Source organism: Eucalyptus grandis, chromosome 1, assembly GCF_016545825.1.
Source record: "Eucalyptus grandis isolate ANBG69807.140 chromosome 1, ASM1654582v1, whole genome shotgun sequence".
In the NCBI taxonomy this organism is placed as follows: Eukaryota; Viridiplantae; Streptophyta; class Magnoliopsida; order Myrtales; family Myrtaceae; genus Eucalyptus; species Eucalyptus grandis.
The window spans coordinates 12214102-12226088 of record NC_052612.1 but is presented as its reverse complement, the minus strand read 5'-3'; the positions used below and the strand labels follow the sequence as shown (position 1 = coordinate 12226088).

Genomic DNA, 11987 nt, shown 5'->3' with positions numbered 1-11987 from the left:
TTAGTCAATGTTGTCCAACTAGGGAAAATATGTTCACAATGGGCCCACTTTATCGATTCTGCTACATGAGAAATTATGAGCAATCTAAGTGCTATATGACTGGACTAAGATTGACACTTTTACATGGGTATTCAAACAAGGACACGCACGTAGAAGATGGTTGTCTTTTTTCAAACATCCTAATATCGATCACTACTCCACCATTTGATTGGATCGTTGTTTTGACCATGGAAAACTGATCTCAATATGCGGTGTCAAAGACCATGTTTGGAGGTAAAATCTATTTGGTGAAGCAATCTGTTTTAAGGGGTGTTTGATTGGACGAAATCAAAGTAACTTTTTTTTTGCCAAAATTTTATATCTACTTCAAATTTCTGAAAATTATGAAAAAAAAATATCTGTGAACTTTGGTGTGAACGTTTGTACATATTTATGAAAATTTCAAGTGCTCAAGATTAAAAAATGTCAAAGTGCATGCACCGTAAGATTTAAAAAAAAAAAGAAAAAAGAGAGAGTCATAAGTAAAATTCACGCAACGAAAAGTAATTACGTGTCAACATTTATATACATGTTATGAACATTCCTGGTAATTAAGATTAAAATAAGTCAAAGTTCATCCATTGTAAATTCTGCAAAGAAACAATAAGTCAGAACTAAAATTCACTCAATAAAAAAGTAGTTTTTAGTCGACATTGAGTTGAATGAAAAATGAGAATTTAATAGATAGACATTGTAAATATAATTTTAATTCCATCGGGATTTTTCTTTTTGTTAAAGATCCCTTGTAAAACAAAATAAAATAAAATAAATTATTTGTGTCGTCAATCTTACTTGAAAATCAATTTCCGCATTTTCAGTTTGCCACTGTTTTCAGGATGCACCAAAAATATGTTTAACTATTTTTAGCGTGATTTTTTTTTCAAGTACTTCAGTGTTACTCATTATAAAAAAAATTAATTAAGAAAATTATGTATTTTATAATGTACGGAACGTTCTCGTCTAATGTGCAATTACTAAATTCAAAATCTGATTAATCTAAATTAAACAAGCATAAAAGTGTGTTGAGAGTAGTTATTAACCCGATCAATGGTAACGAATATGAAGTTTTAAACTTGAAATCTTTTCAAATATTCCAAGCACGGCCTCATTAATCCGGTAACAGATAAAAAAATATAAAACATGGAATTAAACTTCATATGTATGGAATTTGGATTCTTTCGGAAGAGGTGGATGACTTTAAATGAAGGTTTTCTTACTCTACTACAAATTATTCTAATTTTTTTCTTAACTATTGTTGAAATCTAATGGTATAGAGTGAGAAACTATTACATTAAGACGTGCAATGTAAGTATGGAAATAGACGATGCTCTCTATTATTTTCTGAAGAAAATTTTGTAATAATCTCTATTACAAACTTTCATGTAATAACCTAACCTTTTTTATTTTGTCTTCTTTTGTGCGTTTTTACTGTGATTTGGCCCCAGAGATTATTTCTGGAGCTATTGATCTTTTTAAGATTTTTCTGCGGAGGGGTTTCGGGGAAAAAAAAACGAAAAGAAATGAGATCTATTTTGATAATAGTCATTGCAATCTCGACCTAAAAATATGCAGGGAATAAGGGTGAAGACTTAAAAACATGTAGAAACCTAACCGAAACGCCGCGATTAATGGGAGAATCGAATTTTACGCACTTGACTGAAAGTTAAATGAAACATTTTTGCAAGGAGTTTCATTACATCTGTGAGTTTGACTTAGTCTTGTCTTAACTAAACAAAGATCTCACAGTGATGTCTGTTTTCAAGGTTTTAAGGAAATGATTGCTTAAATCACACAAAAAAATTGAATTAACAAAAATTTTTTTTACCGTCTACAAAATTATTTAGACATAAATTATTATTGATGTTTGAAACATTCTATATCGACTAATTATTTAAATGATACAAACGGTCATTTTTAGAAAAATGTTTTTTTTTTAATTATTCATTTTCATGAAATAAATGGAGCCTTAATTGTTTTGAGTTGTTCTTTTCTTTTGTAGTTGTTTTCTAGAAGGTGCAACAAGAGGACCTAACATAAAATTAAGTAAAAGGAAGCCTAATTTTCTAATAAAGCATCAATTAATGGTGATTGTGCATATCATAAAACTAGTTAGTGCATTCAAAATCGCAATATTTACTTATTTTATTATTTAATTATTGCTCTCGGAACACTTTTTCATAGAACCCTAGACGATTAAACCGACTCATGAGTAAGTACGCCTATGATTTATGTGGCTGCACAAGTTTATAGTATTCTAGTATGGATCTTGTAATGAATGCGCTCACTAGGTCACTCGTTTATAAAATCTAATAAGAAAAGCTTCTTTTTTTTTTCTTTTTTTTTCGATTTTCAATATATTGATTACACATGACCCAAGAGGGATGGTGCTTTGAAAGTAACCAACATTCTTTAGTTGGGTTTCAACAAAATCCATATGAAATATTGACAAATTATACCTAAAAGAGTTAAATAATTAACATGGTGTCGTTGATGCAAAGTGTATTCGGTACCTTATCCTTTAAATAGACGTGTTGATTATTATTTATTCTCAGTGATCATATCATTAGGGAAAGGAAGGGCTCAATTTACTTTGCCATGAGCAAAACCAAAGCATATTTACCACGTTCATATTTGATGTTGACAAGTTTTAGATCGGACATCTACGCAAGATCTAAAAGTCCACTGTGACAAAAAAATCTGACAACTAACAAGAATGCCGGGTATTTTTTTCCATGCACATAATCAAATCAAAGAGAACTTGCTGCGTTTAAATTCAAAAGTCTCGACATTGACATTTTTTAGATCTTGCACTGACGCAAGATTCAATGGTCCGACGTCGACAACCTTGAATCCGACGACCGACAAGAGCGCAGTTAAATTTTTGGCGCACGTTGTCATGGGTGGGAAGATGAGCCCGAAAAATTGATGCTGTGTGGTCACGGGTTTCTAGTTTCTATTGACAACACGTGCTTTGACTAAATCGAGCTGAGAAGTTCCCTCTCGATCTCTCAAGTCCTCGGTCCTTACGCAGCCACCGCGAAAGACGCGTATATCCATTCGTTGACTCGTGTTTTGTCACCCATTTGAAACCATCGTCTGCTCTAAAATTTCCTTGAAAGTTCGCTGGCATGTAATTCCTTGAGCCAAACCTCTGCCTCCTCAATCTACATGGGACCCCCTCCCTGCGAATCAAATAATCAGCAGTGGAGCTCAGTGGAAGAAATGTCTCTTCTTCAAACGGTTCTAGCACTCGTGTCCCGGTTAGGTGTTCAAGAACCAAGATGATGAGCTCAATCCTCGCGCCTCTGTCCCTAATCTTGTCTCTTTTGCTTACCCTCTTCCTCACTTCCACACATGCAGCTACTTTTGTGGTTGTCAACCAATGCACATACACTATTTGGGCTGCGGCATCACCTGGTGGTGGGCGCCGGCTCAACCCTGGCTAGATGTGGGTCCTATCCGTGGCCCAGAACACGACCTCAGGGCGCATATGGGGCAGGACCAATTGCACCTTCAATGCCAATGGCCAAGGCTGGTGCCAGACCGGCAACTGCGGTCGACTCTTGGATTGCTCAGGCTTTGGGAGCCTGCCCACACCGTCATTGAGTTGGCTTGTTCAACTACTTGGATTTCTTGGACATTTCGCTCGTCAATGGGTTCAACCTTCCGATGCTTTCAAGGCCCACCTCCGGCTCGTGCAGAGGGATCAGGTGCTTAGATGAAATCAATGGCCAGTGCCCAAAGAGCTGAAGGCCCCCGGTGGGTGCAACAATCCATGCATAGTATTCAAAACTACTTGGGCCCTGAAGGCTCTCGATGGGTGCAACAATCTGTGCATAGTGATCAAAACTACTTAGGCCCCATTTGGTTCAGCTTTTCCAAGGGACTTTGGGCCCCCAAAACCCTTTAGGGAAAATTTTAAGGCATTTGGTAAGTATTTTTGGAAGTCCCTCGGCCAAATATTAGCATTGGGAATGCTAAAAGCTCAATGCAAGTCCGAATCTACTTTGACCTTTTGGCATTTCGAAAATGCAAGTGTACTGTTCATCCGCGTCACTGTTCATCTTCTTCTCGTTCATCTTCATCTTCCCTTGATTTGCTGCCTAAGAGTCGATCTTCTCCGGCAACTGCCACTGCTGCCTGGGGGTTATGTGTCTCCGACAACTATCGCTTAGGGTGGCGCGACCTGTGACTCAGGCGACGCCACTTGAGCGCGCTACAATCAGGTGGTGTCACTTGGCTCGCACAAATCAAGTGATGCCGTTTGAGATCACGCAACTTCTAGCGGCGGCATCGCTTGAGGTCTCAACCTCAAGCCGCTATATTTGGCCTTTGCGACCTTAGACCCCCATATCTGGTAGTGTGGAGGCTAGATTTGGCCTCTACGGCCTCAAGGCGCCATATATGATTGTCTGAAGGCTAGATCTGGTAATCCAGAGGCCAGATCTGGTCTTTATGACCTCAAGCCGCCAGATTTGGCAGTCTAAAGGCAAGATCTAGCCGTCTGGAGGCAAGATTTGGCGGTTGGCTGGTGGCTGCCAACGGCCGACCTACAACTGATTAAATTTTCAGATAAAAAAAATTAAAAAAAAAATAGCAAAAGCCCTTTACAAATATGTGTTTTACCAAACGGTATTTATGTTAAAGCTATTTTCCAATACTATTTGAGGTTACAATTTACTAAACGGTGTAGCATTTCAGAAAACTCCTTCACCTTAAAGATATTTGTATTTTCTCAAAATCATTTCCCCAAAACCAAGCCAAACGGACCCTTAGTACTGTTGCAACAATAAGTCGGAGAGCTATGGCTTGACCACTTACTCCCAATTCTTCAAGGATAAGTGCCCGGATGCTTACACCTACCCACTAGATGTACCGGCAACCTTCACTTGCCCAAGTGGTACCAACTGTGAGGTCACATTTTGCCACGGGGGCCAAAATTTAACGTAGAATAAGAATAATGTTGGTAAATAAATGAAATTAGCTTATGAGCTCAATTTATAGGGTCTTACTCTTCAGTACTTTATTAATAGCATTAGTAACGATTTATATGAATGAGACAATAATAATCATAATGCAAGTTAGGCTTCCTCTTGTTTCTACCTGCATATTATTATCAATTCTATGGTATGCTGTCATTATATCCTCTAAATAAAAGAGATCACCCTTGCAATTTAGGACATTTGATAAGTTAGTCATGACTCAATATCAGTTCGTGTTTCATGAAATGATCACAGTGAATCCAAATCCTAGTGAAGAAAAATTTCCTTTAACCCTCTCCGCCAGCCTTTTCTCTTGATTGTTATATGATCATGGGTGGACGACAAATGGAATATTATAACTTGAAGATTCGAAATCCTCAATTAACGAAAATCTGATATTTCCATTTTCAATACTTAACCCTCATGTTAATTAATTCACTTTTTTGATGCATTTCAATTGTTTTGGCCAAATAATTTAGGAGATCATATTTCTCTTTTAGAGCATATCATAATTTGAATTGAGCCATCTCCAAGTGAAAAATTTGATGGTACAAGTTTGTCTCTATAGGTATGTCGAGACGTGCACATGTTATGATTACACATTGATACGTATTAAATATACTTATTCTATTTATCGAGTTAAGTTAAACGCCATGCATTCACCCAGTAAAAGTTTATACTTATGTGTGTCTCACTATTTTTTAATATGTGATCGGAATAGATTGTTAGAGCTCAGCCTATATAACAATTTCTTTGTTACAATAATGCCAAATGATGGAGAACATAATGTCTCTATTTTGAAAGTGTCAATTGATTATCATATGATGATTGTGAGCGTTGCTAGCTTTTATGTTCGTGCATTTTGTTGAGCAATGTTGGGCATACTCGAAGAGAAATACTACTCTTACCGACATTGATTTTTGTCAGAGTTTTAGAGGATGACAAGCAACTACAGATTGAAATTGTGTATTTGCTTTCATATCATTCAATGCATAACTATAGTCCTATTTATAAAACAAGAATTCTAAATGAATTTGGAAATAAAATATACACAAAAGATTCCATGATATGCGATATTTTGATCTTCCAACAGCATACTGATCAAGATCAATTAGGATCAATTGGTATCGGTAATCGTATCTTCAACACTCCCCCTCAAGCTTGGCGGTCTATACACATCAAGGACGCTGAGCTTGCTCAGTAAATACAATTTTTCTTTGACATAAAGCCTTGGTAAAGATGTCCGCAAGTTGTTCTATTGTCCTTATCCCTCTTATCTTGATTACCCCATTATGAATCTTGCCTATGATGAAATGACAAGCAACCTCTATGTGCTTTGTCCTCTCATGAAAAACTAGATTTATTAGCAGTTTGAGTACAGTATCATTGTCAAAGAATAAGATAGTTTGGTTCTTTTATCCATATGCTAAGGTCTTGGGGTAGGCCTCTTAACCATAATATCTCGCAAATAGTCTTTGCCATTGCTCAGTATTCTACTTCGATAGATGATAAGGAAACTGTCACTTGTTTCTTTGTCTCCCATGAAAACAATGAATCCTGAAATTTTATACAGAAACCTATAACAGATCTTCTACTCATTGGATAGGTAGCATAGTCCATGTCACAGTATGTTGCCATCTCCATGTTGCTATTTCGTGACAATAATATTCTCAATCCCAGACATCCTTTCAAGTACCTTACAACCTTCAATGCCGCATTCATGTGAGACTATTTTAGGGTGTGCATGAAGTAGCTAAGGATATGCATAGCATAGCAAATTTTGGGTCTGATCATGGTCAAATAAATTAGTTTTCCAACAAGTTTTTGATAAGCCAAAGGGTCTTTAAGTAGAGGATCCTTGTTCATGGGTGACAATCCTTTGTCATACTCAGCTATTGTCAATCTTGTATTCTGTTCGATTGGAATGCAACTAGTTTAGATCCCGACAATCTTGCTTTTGATATGATCTCCGGGACAAATTTGCGTTAGCTGAGACAAATGCCCTTATTTGACCATGCAATCTCTATTCCAATGAAGTATTTTTGAGGTCCTAAGTCTTTAATGTGGAAGATAAAGTGCAAGTATTTCTTGAATTTATCAATGGCAGATGCTTCATTCGCCATAATGAGTATATCATCAATATATATAAGTAAATAAATTGATAATGTACCTTGTCTCTGTTTAAACCAAGTATAGTTGTGCCTGGATTGCTAGAACTTTGCAGCCGTAAGTGCATTAGTGAATTTGGTATACCATTGACGAAATGCTTGTTGAGCCTATATAAGGATTTACGAAGATGACATACACTATTCTCCCCCTGTCTACGTAATTCTGGTGGAGGAACCTTGTAGATCTCCTCAGCAAGAGCTCCATGGAGAAAGGAATAGTGGACATCCATATGATGGAGAGGCCAATTATGGATATTAGCAATAGAGAAAATAAGACTGAACAGTGACTTTCTTTGTGACTGGTGAGAAAGTTTCCGTATAGTCAAATCCTTCTCATTGTGTGAATCCTTTCGCCACTAGTCTACCTTTATAATGCTCAACGAATCCATCAGCTTTATACTTGATCTTGTATGCCCATTTGCAGCCTATGGGTTTTTGATGGGGTGGTTGAGGAACAAAATCCCAAGTTCTATTTTCCATCAATGCACCTAATTCATCCTCCATTGCCTTTCGCCAGCGAGGATCTTTGGTGGCTTCCCCATAAGAGGATGGTTCCTGCAAAATTCTACTAATGCAACACAAATGTTCAGCCGAAAGACTATCAAATGTGTCCAAGGAAGAGCAAAATATAATCTGTTGTCCATATCGGTGATCGGATGGTGCGGCCTGAATGTTGAGGATTGGCTGGTATGGACGAAACATCATCCCATGGTTCAGTAAAAGTATTACTTGGTGAAGTAGATGATTCCGGAGATACAAAAGTCTTAGGCATTACTGGTGATGGATTATTGGATGCACCGTTATCAATATTTGGTGTAAGACTTGCAGTAGCATCGGGGGATGCCATGGAAGGTGTCATATGAGGAAGCATAATTAATTATCCCTTTGGAGAATCAATTACACTTAAGAATAGATCATGATATGAAGTCAAATCCTCTTGTTGATATGAAGATAATTTGTCCTGGGAGTGAAAAATATCCTCGTGAAAGGTGATGTCTTTGCTGACAAAAACTCGTTCAGTCAATGGATTAAGAATCAAATATCCCTTTTGAAGAGTTGGATACCCAATAAATACACACTTGAGGGCTCAGGGATCTAGCTTGTCCCGAGGATCAACGGTAGACACACAGCAAAGACACCTAGAAACATGGAGGTGACGATTGTTTGGACACTTGCCAAGGAGTAACTTGAAAGGTGTCCTTTCATTGAGAATACGAGATGGCATCCTATTGATCAAGTTGACTGCCGTGACCACACAATCTCCCTAGAACCTTTTCGAAATTGAGGCTTGGAATTTAAGGGCTTGAGCAACTTCTAAGAGATGGTGATGTTTTCTTCCAGCAATCCCATTTTGTTGGGGAGTAAATGTGCAATAACTTTCATGAAGAATTCCGCTGGAGAGAAACAATGAAGAGCAATCGTGATTGGAACAACAATGGGGGGCCAGCCACTAGTAAATCGTTAATTGTCTTCAAGTTTTTTAAATGTACCTTCCAGGAAGAAATTTGGCGATTTGTGCCCACTTGTTACCATAAATATGGTGCCAGTGAGCAAGAATGGATTCCTCTTCTGCTGTCCAGGCAACATTCTTTACTGAAGGATCGAGATGATTAGTCCACCTACAGTAAACAGCTCCTTTGTCACTAATACTTTATAACAAGAACACAAACTTATGTATAATTAATTAAGAACAATAAGTACATATTTACATTTTTCAATAAAGAGTCTCAATCTGGTAAAAGGAAAATTAAACTGAAGAGTGCCAATATCACGGGTATACAGTTCCAGTATACATGCTGTTCATTCACTAGAGACTGACAGCTCACCTTTCTTGGCACTGCTTGCCTGTGCGACCAGGAAAGGTTTTTGCAATCAGCGACCATTTGCAGCCTTATCTCTTAACTGAATTGATTAAAAGATCATCTTCCTGAAATAGAAAGAGGAAGCAAATCAATTTGCTTTCCCTGACAGTACACAGTATCATAACAACAAATTACTAAAGGCTCAGATATTTGACATTACCCCCTTTGTCCAAGACCCTTTAATAAGACGAGGATCTAGAACCTTTAACCAGCGATGCAAGCACTGACTATCTGTCTTACCAGGGACATGCAGCTGGTAACACATGAAAACAGCCAAAGCATCAGCCTTTTGCTGAGTGCAAACTTATGTGTATGGAATGGAATCACCACATCATTTACTTCACACATCTATTTTTGTCAACCATATCGCTGGAAAACATTGGAAAATGTTGTAGTTATTTGGAGGTGCTTGATTCCTGAACAAGAAATCTCCACTTAGCACAGCAGGAATTCACAAACTAGTCTGAATATGTTGAAGCTACCATGATTAATGACACCGTCATATTACGCTTAATCTAGTTCTGATGATGGATGGCCAATTACGTATCTCTTGATGGTCCTGCCCCACCAAAATAAAGAACTAGTAATTCTTTGTGCAAAAAATCAAGTAAATCTTGAGGGAGATGGAGGAAAGAGTCAAACCGACCTGTTGTCTTCCAATTCTTGCAATTGAACTTCTGCACCGCTGCAATAAGAAATCTGTCCTGCTCATATCAAATTGCAATGTTCATGGAGTTAGAAAGCTTCAGAACTCTTCCGGAAAGAAAATGTTGCATGGCAAATACACAGTTGAATAGGAAAATTCTGAGAAAGAAGTATATTCTGCTGTCATATGAAAGTTGGAGGGAATTAAACCCTTTACAGTAACAACAGAGTAGCCCAATCTGCTTGAATATGCACAATTGGCATTCCCACCCTAAGCTTTATTTGCCTAATTGGTCTATCATCTACAGTAAAAGGCTTTATACTTAACACATCTTAACATACTGAAGAATCAAAATGAATCCGTTCCAAACTAACCTCTTCCTTTGTCCATCTTCCTCTTGTTGAATGCCTAATTGGACCAATTGCCCTCCTAAAGCCAAAACAAATGCCGCATTAAAAGGGAACATCAAGCGCAATTCATTCAAGATGCAGAAAAGTAGCTGATCTAATATGCTTCTGAACAAACAACTTATGTGCCTCTGTTATTGAACAAAGGGTTATATCATGCTGATGCAAATAAGTCACAAGTATGCACCTCAGTTTTTATTGCATGCCGATTTTAAATATTAATGTCTAATTAACTTAATCACAACTGCAGTCAGAAGGTTTTGAACTTGCTACATTACTGAACGATTACCAAAACAAGAGGTAGGACTGATATAAGGCCTCGGAAATTTAAAAGCAGAGTAAAACCTGGAACTGTACGATAAAGTGGACAGTGATTTCTTAGGATACGAGTCGCAGCTGCCAGTGAAAAATGAAGGACTCGCCACCACATCGTATTCCTCCTTAACTCTCACCATGCTAACCAAAAAAAGAAGGCACGAGAAAGTAAATCAGCATGAGATCAGGACAAATGACACGTCAAAGGAAACAAGAACTGGCGAAAAACCAATCATGCGAAATCACCCAAAGTTCCCAAGAGCACAAAATCAGCGCCAACGCAAACAGAAGATCGCAATTCAGTCCAAGTGATCATCTTTCCCCAACTCCTTCGAGACGTATCAACCTCCAAGGCTTTGCCGTTAACATCTACTGCTTAACTAACACATACAGATTTATCCGCTCACGAAAGCGAAGCTCACGAACACGACAATGAAGATACTAAGGAATCCGGCAGAAGAAGCAGCAATAAGATTCTACCCATTGCTCCACTTAAGGAACAAGACCCAACAAGAAAACCCAACTCGTGGGCAACACGTCAAACTTCACTGCGAGTTGCTTCTGTTAGATAATACAAATAATTCTTTAATGCGGAAATTCATAATAAAACAGTGATCTTTAATCTTTATGATTTTTCACAAATAAATGAAGACGTACCTTTATCCATAGCATTACCTTTTGATGATAATTGTTGTGAAAAAACTGAAGAACTCGAATCAAATAAAAAAATCCGATTCCTCTCCCTTAACCCACTAATCTTTAATATATTCTATCGATGGAGGAGAGAATACCGAGTTCTTTTCAGTTAATGTTATTCATGTAGACGGAGAGAGTATTAGACTATTTATATGCTCTTTCAACAGGTGCCTTTTATCAAAATGCATTTTCAACTTCCATAAAAATCATATCTCTTCATTTTATTAGAATTATAACTTCTCATAACCAATACATTATTTATTTTATAGCATTTCAACTATTATTAAATCATATAATAAATCATATCATGCCACAATAATTCTTACAGCTTCCGCTACCGCCTCCACGTTGTCGTGGGTAAGAAAAAACACACGAAACAGAGCCGAGCATTACCCAAAAACGAAAAAACAAGAAACCGAAAAACCGCAACACGTTCATGGACGAAAACGAAGACGAACCTCGTAGAGAGAATTCCTCGGGGTTTCCGAGAATGGACGGCGGCCGACAAGGGGGGAACGCCGAAGCCGAGCTGGGGAAACCACGCGAAACAGCTAGAGATCGTCGCTGGAAAATGGGGGATGCGTGATCGCAGAGAGCGTCGAGAAAGCCCGTATATATATGTGCAGAGGGAGGTCTGGAGTTCAGCGGGAGAAATCGGAGGTGTTTTGGTGTTCAAAAAACCGATCTTTCCATCATCTTCTCTGCGAAGCTTTGTGGGAGAGGAAGAGAGACAGAGACAGAGTAAAGGTAGAAGCTTGCGCGCGACGCTGAAGGAGGAGGAAGAAAGAGAGCGAAAACATGAGGGTGTTGAAGCCGTCGAGAGGTGGGGGCAAACGATTAAGTTTGGCCACACTCCAGTGTCATTTTTTTTG

The 11987-nt window shown here is 38.0% G+C and overlaps 1 pseudogene; it reads left to right on the top strand.

Moving 5' to 3' along the window:
* Positions 1 to 3320: 3320 nt before the first annotated feature.
* Positions 3321 to 3896, top strand: LOC104443132 (annotated as a pseudogene).
* Positions 3897 to 11987: the final 8091 nt, after the last annotated feature.